The following is a 22,880-nucleotide window of genomic DNA, read 5'->3' on the forward strand; positions in this document are numbered from 1 at the left end:
ATGACCTTGATTTTAAAGAAGAATGCTATTATATCTAACTACATACGTTCCATGAAATCCCCCGTCCCAACTTCCCATGCTCAAGAATGTGGCAGCATGGAAGTTTCTGGTACTAATGTGGCTTCCAAAGCTGACAACTATTTTATGCACAAAAATGGAAGTTCACCTCGATCCCCACAATGGGTGAATGGCTGCAAAAACTGATGGAGTTAGCAAAGATGGCTAAATTGTTTTGATCAAGGAAAAAAAAATGCAAATACTTTTATTTCTACTTGGAAACAGTTTTTGGACTTTTGTGCTTGAGGTGGAAAAAAATACAACTTTGATTTTGGGTTTTACTGATTAGATCGCAATAGCAATAGCATTTAGATTTATATACTGCTTCACATTGCTTTATAGTCCTCCCTAAGCAGTTTACAGAGTCAGCATATTGCCCCCAACAATTTCGGTCCTCATTTTACCCATCTTGGAAGGATGGAAGGCTGAGTCAACCTTGAGCCTGGTGAGATTTGAACTGTCAAATTGCAGGCAGCCAGCAGAAGTAGCCTGCAGTACTGCATTCTACCCACTTCATCACAGTGGCTCTAAACCTATCTATCTAATAGATAGATTTGTTGTTGCAGAAATGGCTACTTTATAAGATTATATAAAGGTATAAAGTTGAGATTTGATGTTAATGCCTTATTCTACTGCACCAAAGGGAGTCAGAAGTCAATGCCGTTTTTTCTTTTTTCCCTTTTCTTTCTCTCACTTTCCGTTTCCCTTTTCTCTTCCCTATTTTCCCTACTATTTACTTTTGTATTTTCTTTGTATGCTATATTATAAATGAATAAAAAAACTATTAACACATACACACACATAAAAACTACCACCACAAAAAAAGTTATAAAATCAGGCATAGTCACATGGTTACTCATCTAACAACTGGCATCATTTAAGACTGTAATTACAGTTGTAAGTTGAGGACTCCCGAGATATGCCTCATCTCAAACGCTTGTAATATAAAACTGCCTCCATTGGAATACCAGGAGTGGTCATTCAAGTACTCCAAGTTCATCAGAAAACATCTCAATGTCTGGTACCTTGCTGGGGCAGTATTTAATGCATTGTTTCTTAATCTGAGCAACTTTAAGATGTGTGGACTTCAATGCAAAGCATCATCCAAAGCTGCATGTGTGAAACGGCAATCTACATAAATTTAATGCTATTTTCCCTGAAAATACGACCTACCCCGAAAGTAAGTCCTAGCTTGATTTTTACACATGCACCCAATATAAACCCTACACACACCCCACAATAAGCCCTAATTAAGACCCCACCCATTCCAGGGTGCATGGGTAAAAATTAAGCTAGGGTGGAGATAGGGGGTAGAGCTGCCCTACTACTTACTTTTGGACAATTACAGCCAGGCCTTGCATACCCCAATACCTGCCTTGCTGGTCTATTCCTTCTGCAGCCAGCAAGACTGGCAGGGCTTTTCTGAAGGCCTCTGCAGTCGATAACAGAGCTCCAGATTGACCAGAGCTCTGCCATCGGCTGCAGAGGCTTTCAGTAAAGCCTTGCTGGCTGCAGAAGAAAAAGTTCCTGAAGGCCTTTGACAGTGAAAAGGAGGCTGGGGGCAATGCTTGCAAGTGAGGTGAGTCAGTGGATGACATCCCCCGAAAATAAGACCTGATGCTTTTTTTGTGGCAAAAAAGATTGGGTCTTATTTTGGGGAAAACATGGCAATAAACATTAAAAAATTGGGAAGGCGTTGGGAATTCTGGTAATTAAAATGATGTAGCCAGCTGAAGATCAATAGCTTGGTCACTTCAGCAGAAAACAGACTGCGGTATGTGGCAAAGCAGAATATTTCTTATATCGAACTGCTCGTCTTCTTAGTTTAGTGAAGTCAAAGAGACACCAACCATCTCTGCCACATCCTTAAAGCAGGATATGATGCAAGGAGCTCCTACTCACATAAATACAAGCTAAATTGTGCAATTCTTCCCCATCTTGGAAAAGGAGGGAAAACAAAGACAAGAATATTCCCTTCATATGTAACGATCTTTATCTGTATTCATATGTGCTGCGATATTCATGCAAAAAAAAAAAAAAATCAGAAATGTACTTAGAAATCTTAGGCAAAGCAACATATGTTCTACTTCTTTCTAAATTGTACTTTTTTCTAAAATTAATATGCTTCTTCCAGGGTCCCATTTTTACATCTCATATACAAAATCAATGCTAATCACAGAGGAGCATATTATCAGTGTAAATATTATCCATCTGTGGGAATGATGTCACAGTGCATGTCAGAGCTCCTCCAGAAATCTCATGTAAACTTATAGTGGGTGAATTCAGCTACAAAATTGTGTTTATAGTAAACTTCTGCATTCCATCCTTTGGAGCACGAATCAAAAACTACCAAATCTGTAATCAAGCAGGAATATAATCAACAAAACCTGCAAGGACTGGAAGAAGAAATAATTAAGTTGTAAAACATATGTCCACAGTTTGGAGCCAAAACAACAATCTTCTGTTATAATGGGTTCATTTTTCGAACTTAACTCAATCGGGCAGAATAATTTTATATTGGCTTCCCTAATCACTAGACTTCTATTGTCAAATGCAAGTAGGTACTAAGAAGAAAGAAAAGTATGAGGTATTGTTGTTGTTATTGTTATTATTGTTGTTGTTGGAGCAATTGCACAAGGGAAAAAGTAAAATTGGCAATAAGGAACTTCCTAAGCATTTCCTCCAGTGACCTCTATTGGGTGAAATGGTATAATGCAAGTTTTTTTAAAAAAAGAAGAAGAAAAAAAACATCTTCCTACACTGTTCAAATATAGTAAAAAGTACCGTAAACATTTATCTTAACATCCTGCTTGTTTCTTCTTGTACTTCTTTCCAATAAAAAAGAAAGGGGGGTTGTGCAGACAGCCTGTTTTAAAAATTTCAAGGAACATTTTCTATCCGTTTGTGTAGCAAGCACAAAATATTTTTAGGGCACCTTAAAGATAGTATGTAGAGTTATATATTCATGCTTTCATGTTAGTCTATGGAATACAATGAACTGTAACCAGAAAAGCTTCAGTTGGGGTGGGCACTGTGTGGGCTCTGGGAGTCAGGTTGTATATTTACATGTCAGCCAGGGTTCCTAACCCAATAGACCAGGCCTGTCAAACCTGCAGGCCGGATGTATCACATGCAGGCCATGCCCACCTCAGCTCTGCAAAGACAAAAAACATTGCAATACATTACCAGACGTGATCGAGTTTGACATCTGTGCAGTAGACAATTAAATAGAAGCTTCCACTTACAAATTCAAATTCCAGCTTCAGTGTCATCTTTACTTCCATAAAGCAATAGCAACAGCATATATACTTCTATACCACCCCACAGAGGCTTACAGCACACTCTGGGTGATTTACATATTGCCCCCAACAATCTGGGTCCTCATTTTACCAATCTCAGAAGGATGGAAAGCTGAGTCAGCTTTGAGCTGGTCAGGATCGAACTCCAGGCTGTGGGCAGAGTTAGCCTGCAATACTGCATTTTAACCCCTGCACCACCATGGCTCATTCAAAAGCCTAATAAAAATAAAAAATATAGGTACTGTATTTTTATAGGGCATATTTTGATTGGGCCTTTGAATGAGTCCTGGTGGCACAGTGGTTAGAATGCAGTATTGCAGGGCTAACTCTGTCTTTAACTTTGTCAATGTGAAAGACTATTGTTACTTTAAGGAGTTTAGTATTAAATCTAGAAGCTTAGAGCCCATCTGGAGCTAAACTGCTTGTTTTCCATTTTTCTTTCACTGAATAAAGGAGAAGGGCTGGTGTTTACAAAGCTGCAAACCTATAAACATTTCAGACTCCCAATTCCCATCCCAGAATCATGTGCCGCCCAGTCAAGATCAGGTCTTCACAACCATAGCAGAGCCATAAAGTCATGCATGGTGCCAGGCTTTGCTAGAAACCTTGAGAATAAGGGCAGGATCTGGAAGAGGGAGGAGACTGCCTGGGATTAAAAAGAATCTACAGTAAAACTTCAACAAGACTTCTAAAAGATACATTTTAACTGAAACTTTGCAACTAAATAGTAACCCCAGGAAGAGAAAGTGAAAAAAAAGAGCAAAAAAGAATCAGCTTGCGTGTATTTGGATTATTTGGTGATCTTTGGATTCTTGGTTATTATATTTGAATGACTAAAATCAATCGAGTGGTTGTTTAAAAATTTATACAATGGCACCACTTCTGAATGAATTGAAAATGGAACTTAAAAAGTACAAAGAAGATGCACAAGAAGGGAAGGGTTCTTTTGGCTTCGTTTTTCAATTTTTAGAAATGGAAATTTGGAACTATGAGAAACAACAAGAAAAGACTGCAAAACAAGAAGACTGGGACAAAGAAGAAGCCATCTTTAATGAACAAGCAATTTTATGTGGGGAAGAAAAAGGAAAGGGGGGGAAAGAGAATGGAGAATTTAAGACTTAAAAAAACAACCAAAGAAAAGAAAAATAATTCAGAAAATAAGTATAATATTGGAAAGCAACAGAAAAGGGGAATACAGAAGAGAGAAATAGAGGTAGAGAGACAAGTGGGTAAAAAGGGGAGAGAGAAGAAGAGAGGGAAGAAGGAAAGGAAACGAAGTTACAAAGGACTGGAGCAAGATATGGAGAAACAGGACCTATTTAGAGATAATGGGTGAAAATCTAACTGAAAAAGGGATTCTGTAAAGGTACATAAGATTGTATTGTTATATTAGTAATAGAAATAACTTTAGAAAATTGGAAACAATGTATGATTAAAATGAGGGATAAAATAATTAGTGTAATTTAGTGAAATGTTTGTGAATAAAATAAGTGAAATAAAATAAATGAGAAAATTGAATTAGGAAGGAACGGGAACATTTTAATTAATGTTTTATAAAATATAAGTGAAGGCAGGGGAATTACCTATGGAAAGCTTATAATTGTTCCCATAGAAATATGATATTTAATTGAAAAGTAATGTTAAAGATGTTAAGACTCTAATGAATATTAATATTAATGATAGAATTGAATTGGAATAGAATGTTGCTTTAATTATATTATACATTTATAATTTTTTTCTTTTTTAAAAAATACAGTGTGTATTTTAAGAATGTACCAAGCAGAATCCGAATGAAAGTTATGTATTATATTGAATGTTACAACTTTAGGGAAAAGATATAAAGGTGTCATACTCCAATCAGTAATTACAGGAGAAATTTTGTTTAATGAGAAAAGATAATAGATAATTGAAACAGGACAGATAAAAAATATAAATACAATGATTTGAATTGAGATGAGATGAGATAATTAAAATAAAATTGAGAAAATTAAAAGAGGGGAGAAGCTATGCAGAAAATGTAAAATAGTAATAAGATATGGAATAGAAGATAAAAATGAGCATGAACCTGAATTTGTAACACGGGAAGAAATGTAACTCGGGATTACACTACTTTCAAAAAAGATGTTTTGTTTGTATTTTTTTTCTCTTTGTGAAAACTCAAATAAAATTTACAAAAAAAAAAAGAAACCTTGAGATTGTTGTAATTTGTGGAGAGTTTCTGCACAGAATCTAGCACTGGAATCTAGCACCTTGGAAATGGCCCGCCCTTTGGGCATCTCTGTTGTCATAATTAAAGAGCTCCTGGAAGCTTGTAAAAGATTTGGCTATTACCTTTCTTATTATGTACTCTTTTGATGGCATGTTTTTAAATGTTTGCTTCAGTTAAAACTTAAAATATCTTTGTTTACTAGTATCCACAGCCAAGCCGGACCACCTTCCAAGCAGTGAGGAGCTGCCAGCTGGGACACACTCCAATGGCCATTCCATACGCATTCACAGATATCTATTGTGAGTAAAGAACAGCTGATTGTTGGATCAGAAGAACAGCTGATTGTCGGATCACAGAGAGCTGGGCTCGCCAGACTGGATTGGGTGGCTGGGGCATGGCCAGACTGCAGTGGCCGGATTGGCAGTGAGCGGTCTGTGAGAGGGGATGGGATGGCACATGCAGGGGGAAGGTTGGAGCATGATATAGGGATGGTGCAGTAACCACGGTAGCACTAACTTTGATTCCTTGATGATTGGTCACTTCGTGCCAGGTCCATGTTTTTTTACCAGTAAACATTACAACATCGACCTGTGTTACTGGATTTTATTCATATGGAACATGACACCATCCTTCTGCGGTTGGTAAAATGAGGACTCAGGATAGTTGGCACTGCTCTGAAAAGCGGTGTTTCCTAGGGCCACTGAAGTCCCCCAAGATCCACTCAAAACTCCCAACCACCCTTACAGAGGCCTGAAAAAATCAAATTATTTGCTAGGTATCAAAGGTGTTTGCAAAATTTTAAAACAATGCCACCCTTTCCATTTTTTATTTCCTAAAAATATAGGGCCTTTTCATTTTCATTTTATTTTTTATTTATGTTAACATCTAACAAGGTACTATTATTATTTATACATAATTCAATGTTCTACGAATGCATCAGTTTTAATTTGTAATAAGGTCAACATTGATAGCTATAACCCTTACAAACAGAAGCTCTTTTAGGGTCCTCTATAACTTTTAAAAGTTGAAAAGGGTTCTGAAAAGGACATTTTAAAGAAATACTGCTGTAAAGTGTCATAGCCTATCACAACACAATGGAGTTTAAGCAGAGACAAAACAATCTAAAGAGAGTGTGATAAAGTTTTGATAAAGAGAAAAATATAACCAAGAGGGACCTTCCTAGATCTTTTTTTTCCCATACAATAGAAGCAAAAAAAAGGACAATATTTGTAAAATCAAAACACTCAAGATTATTATAGAGGGGAAAGCAAACTTACCAACAAGTCGGTGCCTGCTAAGGTTCAAAAACAATGTTGCATAACAGGAATTCTTACAAATCCAAAGGCATGCAATTATATTTTCCAATACTTTTATTTATATTATGCTCACAGCTGATGATGCTTTAACAAAATAAACATCTCTTTTCTGACAAATATATCTATTCTTTCAAAAAAAGTTTTACCACCATCTTAAACTAAACTAAGTATTCAGACTGACACATTTGGACCAACACACATAGTTTTGGTTTTCTGACTGCATTAGACAAATCTTAATACAAAAACTTTCAAGGTCCATAAGGCTTCTAGGACAAAGTAGGATAGTACAAACTATATATAAGTATTTATTATAGGAGTTGAGGGAGTTTTCTTCCATTTTATGACCTTTCTTGCCACAGTTTTTAAATAAATCACCACAGTGGTCAAGTTTGTAACACAATTGTTAAGTGAAAAGGTTGCAGAAGGTGACCTCGGGATCTGCAATCATCATAAATGAGTCAGATGCCAAGCATCTGGATTTTGATCATGTGGGACCATGGGGATACTGCAATGGTTGTGCACAAAACGGACATAAGTCACCTTGTCAGCACTGTAATAACTTCCAACAGTTGCTAAATGAACTGTTGTAAGTTGAGGACTACCTTTATTGAAAACTAATTGTCTGCTCTGTTGTGGAGATGTCAAGACAAGTTCATCTGCAGTTTAGTATCTTTCTGCTTACTTAGATGATATTTTAAAACATAGTTTTAACTGTATACTCAAGGGCTGCTCTCCCCACACTATCTGTTCTTCATAGGTATGTGTTTCCAAGGTAGCTTCCAGGCAGACGCAATAATATGAATTGCAAGGGTGGATCAAAGTTATGCCTAAAATGCAGGGATGGGATTCTCCCGGTTCAGGCGAACCCCTTGTTCCAACGATCAGCTGGCTCCAAACCAGATCGCTCCAATGAGCATGTGGGCCCGCCCACCCCTACTCTTTCCTCTGCTTCATGTCTTTTTGTTAGAGCACAGCTGATTCACGTGGCGGAGCAGTTTGCCACACCTCAGCTGTTTTCTTCAGCTGCAGTTAAAGGTAAGTATTAGCTTTTTTAAATGCGGAGCATGCAGGTGGAGCATGCGTTTGGCACATGCAGAGAACACGCTCACCGAACCGGTTGTTATACTGGTTGAATCACACCCCTGCTAAAATGTCATAGGCATACAAAGTTACAACACTGATAACCTGGTTAAGAGAAATCCGTAACACAGTTTTATCTCCTATTAAGACATCAGAGCATTCAAGTACTGTATAAACTGTTATTACAGATAGTTCTCATTTAGTGACCAGTTACAACTGGAAATTCAACTGTTAAGCAAAATGGTCACTAGGTGAACTTCAAGTATGCTTTCTGTCTTACTTCATTCTTCCTCAGCTTTATAAGCCTCTGAAGGTCACCAGTACAATTGGTTGCAAAGTAATTTTTTCCTGACCTTCATAACTGTGAAAGGTTGCCATTCCAAGTAGTCACTAAACAAGAACTATCTGTGTTTCATTGTACATCGAGTCACGTTACAGATAACGACTCAAATCTAACTCAACATAAAGCCTAAATAAAAACTGCAATGATTGGATCACCACATCTAGTTAAAATAAAAGCATCTACAGAACTGGAGCCCAAAGAAGAGGCTTTGGATTTTAACAATGTTAACACCTTATGATATACAGTATAAAAGATTTCTGTCTTCACCAAAACATTGGAAAGATTACCAGTTCTGCATATATTTTTTGTTTTGGAAGAAACACTAAGATAGTAAAATCTACAGCATCTATCAATCACAGGATGAAATAGAGATTACTGCAATTGAAATAAAGATCAGATGTCAGCACTATTTAATTCTCTTTTTTCAATCTTAAAACTAAACACCATCATATTATGTTTGGCCACAAAGGCTAAGAAATTTGGCACCCAACTGAAAATTCTACCAAAATTATTTGAAGTTATAGAATTATTGCTGTATTTGAGAACTGGATGTTCATATTCCTGAAGCTTCAGCTGTAGAAAATGTGGCTTGACCATGCACAATTCTAGATGCAGGATTTTGAAAAGAGACCTTACTTTTACCTTACCTGGAGCAAGCCAAGACAAGTACTTCTGTTTCAAGGTGAAATGTAATCTGCCATCAATTGAACTTAAATTCAACAAAAGTGAAATGTACACAGGTCTCGTGATCCTTTAATCTGGCTGTTTAACTGGGTTGTGTAGAAGGGAGATTTGATAATCTGTAATTAATACAGTAAATAATAAAAGGTATCTAGCAAAAAAAAAAAAACTATTTAGGAAGGACTAACAGAAGAAAAAGCATAGGGAACTTCTGGGACATTTTTTAGTTTGCCTCTATTAATTTTATGATATGACTCACAGATGTTTAATTCTTTAAAAATACCTTTCAGTTATAAAGGTCATTATATAGTACCTACCGTTTTAAATTCAGGCAGTATGTACATCGCATAACTTATTGCCTTTACTAAGTTATACAGAGGTTGTATCAAATAGTCTTACATAACAATGTTAAAGACTGAAATTATCTACTACACCAATTCTTGAAACTAGAATCCTTGGAAGCAAAGAACACCATGCAGAGACTAGAATTGGAAATGTAGATGGCTGAAATAAATGCTCTGTTTTCTTTAAATAGAGCTCAAAAGATCATTTGAGAGCTAGGAAGTTGAATTAAATGTGCACGTGAATTTCAAGCCCTCAATCCCATATGTAACAGACATTCATACATGGAAACTGCCACCATTAGATACCAGATTTATCTTGGGTCTCCCATCAAACAATTTAAAAAGGGGCTGCATAATTATATACACATTTCTCATTCCAGAGTGGATTTAAAGAAATAGCTTTAAACCTATCAAGAAAGGGAACTGTCATAGCTAGCCAAAACAAGCACAGACTGTTTCTCATGACAACTTAAAGCCACCCAGGAATGTGGATCAAGAAAGGTCACCGATCAAAGCTCTTAAGCTTTAGCGTCAGTGCCCCTGGGAGCAACACACTTCCCTACAGCACTTCCCTTCCAAACCTGGTATCCTTCAAATATATCGAGCCCACAACATCCACAAAATCTTAGAAAGCATACTCTTTTAAACTGGGAGCCTTAACATTGCAGTACCAATGAATCTGGGGGATGTCCAAGAGGAATTAGGCAGAAAGACATCAAAAAGCATCGATTCTTTCACCTGCTGATATAGAGAGTAGACTAAGGGGTGAAGGAGAAAACACAGGTAATTTTTCAGATCTTGTCCTTCAGGCCTAACCCATTTCTTTATCCAGCAATAATCTACAATGTTAGTGGATAGGAAAAGTTGCTGCTAATCAAAAGAAAACTTGAAAGAGAGAATCTAGTATGATTTTGTTTCATGTAGATTTTTTTTTCTGCTTTACCCAATTTCAAAAACAATTTTTAACAGTATGATTTTAAATCAATTCACATGCACTTAGGAAAAAGAAGGGAATATTGTGCTTTTTAAAAAAAGTATATGGCACATGTTAGCCAGGGATCACCGAGGGTGGCTGGCTGCCTCTGTGAAAAGAATTTTTTGGGTGGTGTTATTTTTACCCATGGGATGCCTGAATGCCGGTAGGCAATTGTGGGTGGGCGTCTTTCTTGTCCCTTCAGGGTTTATTTGCTCATGGGAATCGAGCCGCTGACCAGCCCAGCGACTTACCACGTGAGCCACAGTGGCCCCCTAGTATTGTGCTATTCGACTTCTTCACATTCTTCTCCACTGTGAAACCATCTTTGAAACAAGTACAATAATTATTCACTGACATATAAGAGGTTATTTTATTTAAACTGCTGATTTATTGTAAGTAAATCATTGCATTAAAAGGAATAAGAACTTGTTGTCCAAGTGGTTTAGTGGGTAAGCGAGTGGCATATGTTGTGGCATAGATGAAGATGTCTCTACCTGTTTGGGGTCCCACAAGAAGCTTGAGGAAGGAGAGCACAAAGGTAGCTGGAGCACAGAAGGAAGAGAGGATGAGGATAGAAAAAAATACGGCAGGAGGCAGGTGCATACCATTAGAGGGGGACGAGATTGTTAGAAATCTGCAGCTATTCCTCTTGATCAAACTCAACACAAATAAATACATCTTCATCTAGTTTTGGCCTGGACAAGAGAACAGCCCTGGCTTCTGTTACCAAGACCAGGCTGGCTGGTAGGATTCAGTCATGACCCCAAGAAGAGGAAAGGAGAGGTAACAATTGTTTGCCAGAAAGCCCTGTTTCTAAGAAGCACTCTCCCCCAGATGTAAGGCTTTATTTGGGAGATCAGATTTAGAAGAATAAAATTGAGATTTTGCAGCTGTATGGCCCACTCAGTTGCACAGGAGTCCCCCTGTCACCGTTGTTTGAGTCATTGCTACAGTTGTGAGGTTCCACCCAGGCTGCTCTGGGTGACTTTAGACTTTTTTCCATGGACAGAGAAAAGCAGTTCAGAATTTCATGGCCACCAGGACATCTTATCACACTTGGCCAATAAAGAATTCTATTTGATTATATTTTCTCAGGTGCCAACAATATTTGTAGCTCAGGGTTGAAATGAGCAAAGAGCCCAATGAAAAAACTAACTAAAGAACCACCAAGACCAACACTGAACAGGGCAAGCCACTAAAATATAAAATAAGAGCAAACCCCACTCCCTACTAGCACTGATGATGTTACCTAGTTTGGGTAATGAAATGTCTGCAAGAAAATCTTCAATTCAGCCTATTGTATAAGCAAAAGTATTAATTACCTTTGCTTCAGTTAAAAATATTGAAGAGGGTGGCACTTCTTTCCAATTGAACAATTTACACCCAAAGTTTTTTACTCCATTTAATACAGAGAAGAAACTATTCGGTCACAGTATCATTTACTGAGTTCAGAAGACTTTTCAATTAATGTATGATAAAGCACCCTTTAAGCCTATACTGTATCACTGAAGACAGCATTTAGTCTACCAGAGCACTGCAGAAATAATAATATAATAAAGAACACAGAAAGAATAATATAATAATAAAGATACAGAAAGAATAATATAACCATAAAGCAAACAAGAGCTGCCGGTAGTAGCAAAAGAAGAAACAGCTTTTGGTGTAACATTTCTATGTTTCAGGGTACACTAGTCGCTTTCTATTCCCTGAGTAGCTGTAATAACTAGAATTTAGAAAGTAATGTATAGAGAATTCATTTCACGTAAGACAAATGGGTCAACAGATAGCAGGGAAATTACTTTAACATAGCTAGGGGCCTTTCTGAAACTCTCAAAACCTAGAACACTTTGACTGAAATCCCTACTCACTCATAAAGCACATTAGTTGACTGTCTCCAGTCTTAAAAGACTGAAGCAATGGAAAATTAAGGAAAGGAGAACAATATACATTGAATCTTCTGCTTCCTGGAATAAAACCAGAGTATATATAAATGGTATAATTTTTTTTTTAAAAAAATAAACTTACGTTAAATAAAAATAGTTCTGATCTTCGTGAACAGAAGATTGTTGTACTTTGGAACTGTTTTATTGTATGCAGATCATTAGTTAATGATTAACTAAACTGCTCTGACCTCTATTTCCAGTTGGTTCTCACCTAATGTGGCATGTGGATTTTAGTGGCCTAGTGTAGCTGGAAGTATGTTGGCATGAGGCAGCAAATGGAATGAGAATTTTGAGAAAAAAGCTCAATTCCAGCCATGAGTAAGGTTGATAAGCTGATTTGACCCTTAGCCAGGGCTGTTGTAGAGCAATGTAGACACAGCAACCCCATTGTCCAACCTAGTATATAGGTGCTGGGGACTGAGGGATGAGAGCGAGGATCAAAAAATTCCTTAGTGACTGGGGGATAGGCTGATGGTCTGCCCAAAGGTGGAAAAAGAGACAGGAGAAGATAGAAGGAGAGGACAGAAAAAGATGGTGCAAAACAGAGAGGAGAGAAAAATTGGAGATTGAAGTTAAGCAAGTAGGCAGATCAGTTGACTATTCTTGGTCAGGAGAGAAAAGTGAAGTTCACCCATAGCTTCCCTGAAAGAAAAAAGATCAAAATCCAGTCAGAGGACATCTCCATGTCACAAGGAGAAGAAGACCTTGAGATAGGCTCTTTACACAATAGAGAAGCTGTAGGTGTTTGTTGACCAGATCCAGAAGGAAGTCAAGCTGTGCTGAGCACAGTAAATCCAGCCCGGTCCTTTCTTTTCACTTTTGATATAAGTCTAGAAAGGGGGAGGAAGCAGGAGAGCTAGAAGGGGATTTTTTTTTCTGGAAGGGAGACATAAGGAAACCTGACTCCAGGTGAAGACTAGAATGGGCAGGTTTATTTTCTGTGTCAGTTGCCAACCTTGCAAAGCAAAATACACCTCACCTGTTCAAAAAAAACCTGATCACATGTGACATCTAACACAAAACTTCCTTCTTGTACCTTTTTGGAAAGGCAAAAAATGGGCAAGTTAGTTAGAAGGTATTTCTGATTCCTTTTCAGGGATACATTCATCTCTATTTATACTCCCTCCTGATCCTAGTATAGTTAAAGACAGGTAGATGACTTAAATCCTGTATAATAAATAACAAAAAATAAAATCATGTATAAAATATAATAAATTCCCTGGCACCATGGTAATCATGCTGGAAATCTTGCTCCAAGATAAGCATTTCCAGAGCTTATTTATCAAGATGTAATTAATATATATATTTTTCTGGAGACCACCTACTTCCTGCTCAAGATAACACTGCTTTATATTATGGAAGTATATTAGAATTCTTCCTAACATCTTCAACAGTGTCAACAAGCCTTCTACATCCTTTTTCATTGCAATACAAAGTGTCACAATCAACCACATGCTTTAAAAAGGTGCTGAAATTGTTTAAAACTACAGATCAACTCGAATGTATGTTTAAGAAGGAAGCAGAATAATGGCTATATATCCAGTAATGCTGCAGTTGTGAAAATTCTCTCCCTGCAGCCATAATTCAAATAGCTAACATATTTCCAAAGGCCTTACATGATTTATGTTCAGCAAGTGAACAAGCACAATGGGAGAAAGCAGTGAAATTGGGCGACATTCCCAAGGTCTTGTTCACCTTTCCCAAATGAAAAAGAGCATGTAATTGTCAGGCCCAAAGAACCAAGAACCACATGTGAAATTACTTTTGAGTAGCTGTTCACTTACAAGAGAGAGACCTTGCCATACTAAAGCAACTATCTGCATAATTACTAGATATACCTTTAAATTGCTAGGGAGAGGCGATCCTCTTTTAACCCTCTTTCTGACAACCAGACTGTAGGAGGTGACCAGGCTGAATCCAAGGGAGGGGTCAAACCTATAATCAGTCATGAGTCCCTACAGGCTCACGAGAGCTGTAAATCCAGCCCATCTTGAATTCCTTTCTCAACTCCTGCTGATTTCCCTTGACGGTTAGTGGCTCAGATTCTTGTAGAGAGCTTAAGCTTGCAACAAATCTTTATGCTCATTTGAACTGCTTGAATTGCTAGATTTCTCCAGGGCTTGATATAAATCTTCCAAGTTCCACTGTCTCGTTGCCCTCTTGGAAAGAGACACTCCGTCCTGTGATTCCCAACTTCCCTCACATCAGTAAAATGTGCTCACTAGGACACAACCTTAATTGAAAAGGCTGTTTTTGTTTTCAGCCTTTTCATGTCACATGTTCACATGACACAATCAGCTCTTAGGTTATTGAACAATTCATGGTTGGCTGGCTTCATACAAAATGCTGATCCGTAAGGTGCTATTTATAAACCACAATTACTACATTACTAAAATCCCACAATATGCTAAACTTGAAGCAAGTGCAATGATGGCTAAAAGTGTTGCATGAAGCACCTACAATATTTCTCATGGCCAATGTTCCTGTGACTATTCAACTAGATTTAGTCAATTCTTGAATTATTCTCCCAAAGGAAAATATACTGCAGATGTTGCAACTATAGTTGAACTGGGAACGCTGTTGCTAAGCAACATGGTCATAAAGGGGAAAAAATCATGTGACTGTGCCAACTTATGATAGCACTTCCAGTTGCAATTCAGTGCTGGTCATTAAGTCACATGACTACAACTTTTTGTCAAGTTTTCTGACTTTGCTTGGTGGAAGCCAGCAATGAAGGTTGCAAATGCTAATCATATGAGTATGGAATGCCTCCACTGTCATAATTGGAATTGTGAACCAGTTGGCAAACATTCAAATCACAATCACATGACCCAAGGATGCTATGACAACTGAAATTTGGAGAACTAGCAGTAAGTCTCCTTGTTCAACATCGTCGCAACTTTGGTTGCTGAACGAGCGATCACAAAGCAAGAACTATAAGTAAGCTATAATTTCCAATAATCTTTTTGTAAATCAGCGAGATATCAATTATTACATTTTTCAAAAAGTTTGTATTAAAAGTTTGTTTGTACAATATATTCTGATCGTTCCACAGGCGTTAAAGTATAATAAATACCATAAATATCAGTTCTACCATGACTATATCTCTATTTGCTGAAATTTCCCCTTCAACCTGATAAAATTTACCAAAAGTTTTTTTATCTTACAAGCATCTTTCTTGTTTTATTAGAAACCAGCAGTTTGTCAAAATATCCCTTAATTCAGCCATATTAATTGCAAATTCCACAGTATTTGCTTGTTTGGTTGGGGATGGTTACTTTAAATTCTCCCACTGAGCTTACAGTTCTGCATAAATTAAACCATCATGATTTGTTCAACAAATCAAGATTTGAACAAGCTGGAGAAACTTCACCCAATATAACCCCCTAACCATACAAATTAAAACTGTTTAGCAACTACTAAGAAGAGATTTTTGGGGAAGTACTTTCTATGACAATGGACTTTAGCAATTCTATAAAGTGCCTTTAAAAGAAAATTATTTTCCCCACATCTAAAAATGTATCTTTTTGTTCTACATTTTAGTTCTACATTCATTTTATTCTACATTTTAGTTCTACATTCAAGTCTACAGTCTTATTTTACAATAACTTCCCTCCCATATTAGCTAGGAGCTTTTCATAACACATTTATAAATCAACTGAAACACAGCTGGTTAGAGTCTTAATTTCCATTGCCTCAGTCTTTTACAGGTAGTCCTCTACTTACAACCACAATTGACCGCAAAATTTATGTTGCTAAGACAGTTGTTTAAGTGAGTCTTGCCCCATTTTACAAACTTCCTTGCCATAATTTAAAAAATCACTACAATTGTTAAATTAGTAACATGTTTGTTAAATGAATCTGGCTTCCCCATTGTGCTTGTCAAGAGGTAGCAAAAGGTGAACACATGGCCCCAATGCACTGCAACCCATAATAAGCACATGCCAGTTGCCAAACACCAGAATTTTGGTCACATGACTATGGGATGCTGCAATACTCAAAAGTGTCAAAAATGATTATAACTCACTTTTTTCATTCCATTGTAACTTCAAATGGTCACTAAACAAATGGTTATCAGTCAAGGACTACCTGTATAAGCCGTCCTTTTTTCTGTGATAAATATTTAAGTAAATGTTGGGACTTAGAACCAACTTAGGTAGTTTCCAACTTTCACGTTTCTTGCATAGGTTCACTATCTGAAAGTTTGATGGGACACACCTGTTAAAGCTTGGTAAAGAAATTGAATCCGTTTCTTTAAGAACAAGTGAGATCAGGGTGATGGGCAGGTGGGTTATGCATCCTTATTTTGTTTTTGTTTTGTAGGGATAAGGGTATTGCACAAGAGAGCCATTTTAACCTATTCCAGACCAGGAAATGGGATAATTGGGTCAAGTAATTTAAGAACCACTGGTTTAGGTTACCATTAGTTTGATCACCAAAGTGTAGGAGGAAGTTTTTAAAACCTTTAAAAACAGCATTCTTTTCTAAGAAAAGTAAATCCCACAGAATCAGAAAAATGTTCTTTGAGATGACAAATATAGGAAGAATCTCATAAAATAGATTGCACAGGACAGCCATTTTAACCTATGATTAAAATAAAATTTGGTGATACTGTAGAAACTAAAAAAAGTAATCCTATCCATATAACTTTCATAGGTCCCAATCCATTTTGTCAAAAGTGCACACTGATCTAGAGAGGGAGCCTGTAGATATACTCCTAGGTCTTATTAAGCAGAGGGGAAGGCGGACAACAGGTGCCCAATAAATCTCACATGAATATTTAAAAAATACTAAGCATGAGGAAGTCTTAACAAAGGTGGGGTTGTTGTTTTTTTGTTTGTTTGCAGAGATTGTTATCTTTCAAAAGGCCTCTCCCAATTGATGCCAGCCAATAGGTTGATCCAAATGGACAGATCAAGTGAAGGAAGAAGCAGCCTGGCAATTACTACCCTCATTTTATTTCTTGAAGTACAGCAAAATAATAATAATAATTTAATCAAGTTTGACCTTCACCTTTTGCTACGACTACAGCAAAACGCACCTGTTACCTAAACGCCAAAACGATTCTCACCCCGAAGTGCAAACAATCCCTGCGTGTTTTGCGGTGCAAGCTCCTTTAAAGCCTCTTATGTAAGCGCCCCTATTCCATCCCCAATACAATACTTCGCTTGGTCCTTCAAACTACGGCGAAACTTATCCTCGGAGTTGCTACAAGAAGGCTCTCGCTCCGATTGTTTGCAGCCGCTTTTAAAAGGGGGGTGGGGGGGAGGAAAGGGACTTTGTTGGCATTTCGCCCCGGGCGCTTTCTCCTTCCCCGTCAGCGACTTTTCTTTCTTATCGCAGAGTGACCTTATACCCGCCAAGCGCAGGGCAGAGCTCCCAAGGGAGCGAAGGAGAAAAGGAAAGCCCTGGCGGAGAGCCAGCTGGAAGCCCCGAGAAGGTACCTGCTGCTGCTGCCGCCGCCTCCGCCGGTCCCACTTCCCAGGGGGGCGCCGCGGGAGACTGAAAGCGCGAAGCGCCGGCGCCGGCGGCGGGGCTCTGGAAGACCAAGGCCGAGCTGTGCAAGCTGGGGCTGGATTTCCTGCGAATGGCTATCCGCCTGAAATTGATGCTTTCGGACCCGTTCATCTTGCCTTCTTCTCCGCGACGAAACCCGCGCAGAAACTGCCCTTTTCCTCAGCCCCTACTCCGACCTCATCCTACCAGCGCCCAGCAACGCGCGCTTGGCCGGCTGACTGAGCTCGCTTTAACCTCCCCCCCCACCGTCCTCCCAACGCTCTTTGCCCCGCCTGGCGTCGGTCGGCCGCGGAGTCTCCTTGCGCTCAGCGACTCTGCCCGAGAGAGAGAGAGCCCGCCTTCCCGGCGGCTGGAGGAAGCAGGGCGGACGCCTCGGAGTTCCCGCCTGCGCCCAAGGTACGCGCGTACCTGGCTGGGGTTACCTGCGCGCATGCTCTAAAAGCCTTCCCGAGGGTTCTCACTTTGGAATGGAGGAGGCGGATCAAAAGGCGGGCCCGCTGCTTCCCCGCCTCAACCTTAAGGAAAGGTTTACTTGGCTTTGCTTTCCCCACCTGTCAAGGAGCGGTCTGCAGGTAGTCCTCGACTTATGATCACAATTGAGCCAAAAACATTTTGCTATTTTGTTGCTGAGTGAGACGTTGGTGAAGTGAATTTTGCCCCCATTTAAGGGCCTTTCTGGCCAGAGTGGTTAAGTGTAGCTGCTGCAGTGGTTCAGTTAGTAACACAGTTGTTAAGTGAATCTGGCTTTCTCATTGACCTTTGCTTGTTAGAAAGTTGCAAAAGGGGATCCACAAAAGCCTGCAACCAATTTAAATATGAATCTGTTGCCAAACACCGGAATTTTGATCATGGGATGCTGCAGTGGCCGTAAGTGTGAAAAACGGTCATAAGTTTTTTCAATGCTGTTGTACCTTTGAATAGTCACCAAATGGACTGTTCTTAAGTCAAGGACTACCTGTACTTTAGCTGAATGTGTTGCTGGAACGCAGCCTTTAAATTCAATAGTAGTTATCAGCTCTAAGAAAGGCTGACGTTTATTGGGAAGTTGTGCAAGGAGATTACTGGTTAAGCATTTAATATGGTTAGGTATTTACTTTATCCTGTTTGAGGGAGGAACAGTATAAACTTACTGACGGGGATTTTCTGCCTGGGTTCACACTTGGTCCTATTTAAAAATAAATGGATAGGGCAGAGTTGCACAGATGGGAATTAAGGAGTTAGTGTATATAATCTCAAACCCAGTTTCAGTGTAGGCCAGGACTCTCCAAACTTGGCAACTTTAAGACTTGTGGACTTCAACTCCCAGAATTGCCCAGCCAGCATGACTAGGCTGAGGAATTGTAGTCCACAAATCTTAAAGTTGCCAAGTTTGGAGACCCCTGGTGTAGGCAAAGCCAGGGATAGTTCTTGAATTGGCAAAAGATGTGCATTATTATGTTAAGCCATTATAGTTTAATGTTTAACTAATCCACAATTAGCTGAACTGGTAAAATGTACCAAACTATAAGTTACAGAAGCCCTTGCTATTTTCTTGGCAAGGTTTTTCCAACAGTGGTTTGCCGTTGCTTCCTAACCAGGACTGAGGGAAAGTGACTGGCCCAAGGTCACCCAAATGGTTTTGTATCTAAGGTAGGACTAGAACTCACAAGTCTCCTGGTTTCTAGCCTTGATGCCTTACACAAAACTGTCTCTCAAGCATTTCTTTATTACTTCGCTTTCTTCTAGCCCCCACAGTAGTACATCCCCCACCCTTTCCTTCAACCCTTTCCAGCCTGATCCAAATGTTACAGAGGCCCAGAGAAAGGGAGGTCTGATTGATGTAAAGCCCAGGTCATGTAAAGACTTGCTGTGTTGCTCAAATCCACCAGCTGAGGCATAATGTGATGAGGAAGAGTGAGGAAAAGATAAATCATAATAATCTTACAGACCAGCATTTCCCAATTTCAGCAACTTTAAGATGTTTGAACTTCCAACTACCAAAATTCCCCACCAAATATGTATCAAGGTTATTTTAAAAGTTGTTGAAATTGAGAAACACTGATACAGATGATGGGAATTCTAGCTAAAATAATCAGTGCAATAGCACTTATCAATAGCACTTAGACTTATATACCGCTTCACAGTGCTTTACAGCCTACTCTAAGCGGTTTACAGAGTCAGTAGATTGCCCACAACAATCTGGGTCCTCATTTTACCCACCTCAGAAGGATGGAAGGCTGAGTCAACCTGGAGCTTGGTGAGATTCGAACTGCCAAGTTGCAGACAGCTGGCAGTCAGCAGAAACAGCCTGCAATACTGTATCCTGACCCCTGCGCTACCATGACTCTTTATTTGTTTGGTTTTCTTGTGCAAAACACAAACGTCATAAGTCAAGTATTCAGGGGAAGCATTCAACTCAGTCTAGCATGACTTGAGAATGCACTCAATATACTGTATTTCATGAGTAGTAGGGAAAACTTAGAAACTTAGAAAACTAGTTGGAATCAAATTTGTCCACACACATCTTGTTCTATAGAGAGGGAGATTTTACCCATGCCTGTATAAATATTGTCAAAATTATGGCAGGAATATTGAGGGGTCTTGTGGAAATGACTTAAGCTGTAATTTTTCAACAGCAATACAGTATTATTTTCTGTACTCAGAAATGAATAAATGTATAATTGAAAACATTTTTATCATCTGTCCTTGGTTAAAGTAGCCATGGCTTAGCACAGTATGTAAATCCAGCAACTTGTTTTCTTTCTGTCTGAATGTGAAAGATGTAATTTATAAGGAATGCAGTTTCAAAAAGATTTCACGTGCTACATGTAGTCCTCGACTTACAACAGTTCATTTAGTGACCATTCAAAGTTACAATGGCACAGAAAAATGACAAAATTCCAATAGAGGAAGAAGTGATTAAGAAAATAATGGAATGTGCAGAAATGAGTAGATTAACATTAGCAATTAGAGAGCAAGAAGAAAAAGAATATTTTACCAATGGTTATTTTACCAATGGTTAGATAGAAAAGTGGAAAATTGAAGTGTAATTCAACAGTAATGAAATATCATAATTGATTATTATAGAATGACTTTTAATATGAATTAAAATTGGTAAGAACTGAGACTTGCTCTAAAGGATAATGTGGATTTGAAACTAAAATCTAATGATGGTGTAATAATAATACAACATGGAAAGTGGATTAATGTAATATGAATGTAAATTTAAACTCAAGAGGAAATGACTATACCAGTGGTGGAATTCAATTTTTTTTACTACCGGTTCTGTGGGCGTGGCTTATTTGGTGGGTGTGGCTTATGGTCATGTGACTGGGTGGGCATGGCTTGGTCATGTGATTGGGTGGGCGTGGCCAACTCAATGTCACTCACATCAAGGGGTACCTCACCTGGCCCCTCCCCCCCAGTCATTCCTTGTCACCCAGCCTCAACTTATCTGTAGTTCTGTAAATATGTTGTTCACCTTTTTTGACTTTATTATCTGCATACTATAGATGTACTTTCATGGACCACTGAAAGGAGGAAATGGCTCACATGCTTTGCCCAAGAGTGTGCTCGGCAACAGGCTTTTAAGGGGCTGCCACAAAGAAGCAGAATGCAAACCAGAAGCAATGGATGGAAACTGAACAGAGAGAAGCAACCTAAAACTTAGGAGAAACTTCCTGACAGTGAGAACAATTCACCAGTGGAATTGCCTGTCTCCAGAAGTTCTGGGTGCTCAATCACTGGAAGTTTTTGAGAAAAGACTGGATAGCCATTTCTCTGAAATGGTACAGGGTTTACCCCAAGGTCCCTTCTAAGTATTATTCTGACACCTTTCCCAGGATTTCTACTCAGAGTTTGGCATCCTCAGTTTTTTTGCCTGAACTGGGGGTTGGACTAGAAGACCTCCAAGGTCCCTTTCAACTCATGTTAAACACACGTGTATTTTATGCTCTGGACTATTGACATTGAATGCATGTAAACCCTGAAAAATATGTGGTAGCCCTGGGCAAAAGAAAGGCAGAAAAATCACTCTAAGTGTAGGGACAATGTAAAATATTAACACATGATAAATAATGGAACAATTAAAAATAATAGCACAGAATTTTATCTCTCTCTCTTCCTATTTTTTTCTTTCTTTCCCTGCCTTCCTCTCTTTCTTTCTTTCTTTCTTTCTTTCTTTCTTTCTTTCTTTCTCTTTCTTTCTTTCTTTCTTTCTTTCTTTCTTTCTTTCTTTCTTTCTACAAGAGACAGCACTTAACAGACAAGCATTTTGGAAGCAGCTCCTTTAAATTTCTCCAAGGCTTGAGTGGATTCCCCCACCCCCTCTGTCAGATCGCACTCCTTCTCGCTCCAGGCACTTTACTCACACGGGGAAGGTGATACTTGCAGCATCCATGCCTTTCTTCCTTTCCCCCCGGGGGAAAAAGAGGATGTGGGGAACGGAAAGCTAGGAGAGTGATCGCAAGTGAGTGACCGGGTGACTGGGTTGGGGGCATGGCCAGCCAGGGGTTGCCACCGGTTCAGTAACCCATGCCAAATAACTGCTGCCGGTTTGCCCAAGTAGGTGCAAACCAGTTGAATACCACCTCTGGACTATACATATTGTGCACAAGAATTATGTACCAAATGACATATTGTACAATTGAAAGATGGTTTCATTTTATTGTTTTATGTTTGCATTTGTCTATGTTTGTTGTTAAAAATAAAAAACTTTTTTAATATAAAAAGTTACAACAGCACTGAAAAAAATGACTTATGACAGTTTTTTCACACTTACGACCGTTGCAGCATCTCTTGGTCACATGATCAAAGGTCAGGTGCTTGGCAACTGGTTTATATTTATGATAGTTGCAGTGTCCTGGGGTCACGTGATGCCCTTTTACAACTTTCTGACAAGCTAATTCAATGGGGAAACCAGATTCACTGGTTTCCATGTTACTAACGTAGCATCTGCAATAACTCATTTAACAATTATGGCAAGGAAGATCATAAAAGGGGCAAAGTTCATTTAACAAATGTCTCCCTTGGCAATAGAAATTTTGGGCTCAGTTGTGATCGTAAGACAAGGACTGTATTAGCAGAGCTGCACTTCTACCTGTGCCATTGCCTAGAAGAAATCTTTTATGATGGAAT

At 38.7% G+C, this 22,880-nt stretch overlaps 1 protein-coding gene across 1 annotated transcript in view; it reads right to left on the reverse strand.

Annotated features, from left to right (window-relative positions):
* FGD4 (FYVE, RhoGEF and PH domain containing 4) overlaps positions 1 to 12,378 on the reverse strand; it is a 102,250-nt gene extending 89,872 nt beyond the window's left edge. Inside the window, exon 1 of the mRNA XM_087934986.1 lies at positions 12,331 to 12,378. The gene's annotated coding sequence lies outside the window, so the exon portion shown is untranslated. The remainder of the gene's footprint in view (positions 1 to 12,330) is intronic.
* Between the last annotated feature and the right edge of the window lie 10,502 nt (positions 12,379 to 22,880).

This window comes from Pseudonaja textilis, chromosome 5 (assembly GCF_049901715.1).
Source record: "Pseudonaja textilis isolate UNSWEBS1 chromosome 5, rPseTex1.2, whole genome shotgun sequence".
Classification (NCBI taxonomy): domain Eukaryota; kingdom Metazoa; phylum Chordata; class Lepidosauria; order Squamata; family Elapidae; genus Pseudonaja; species Pseudonaja textilis.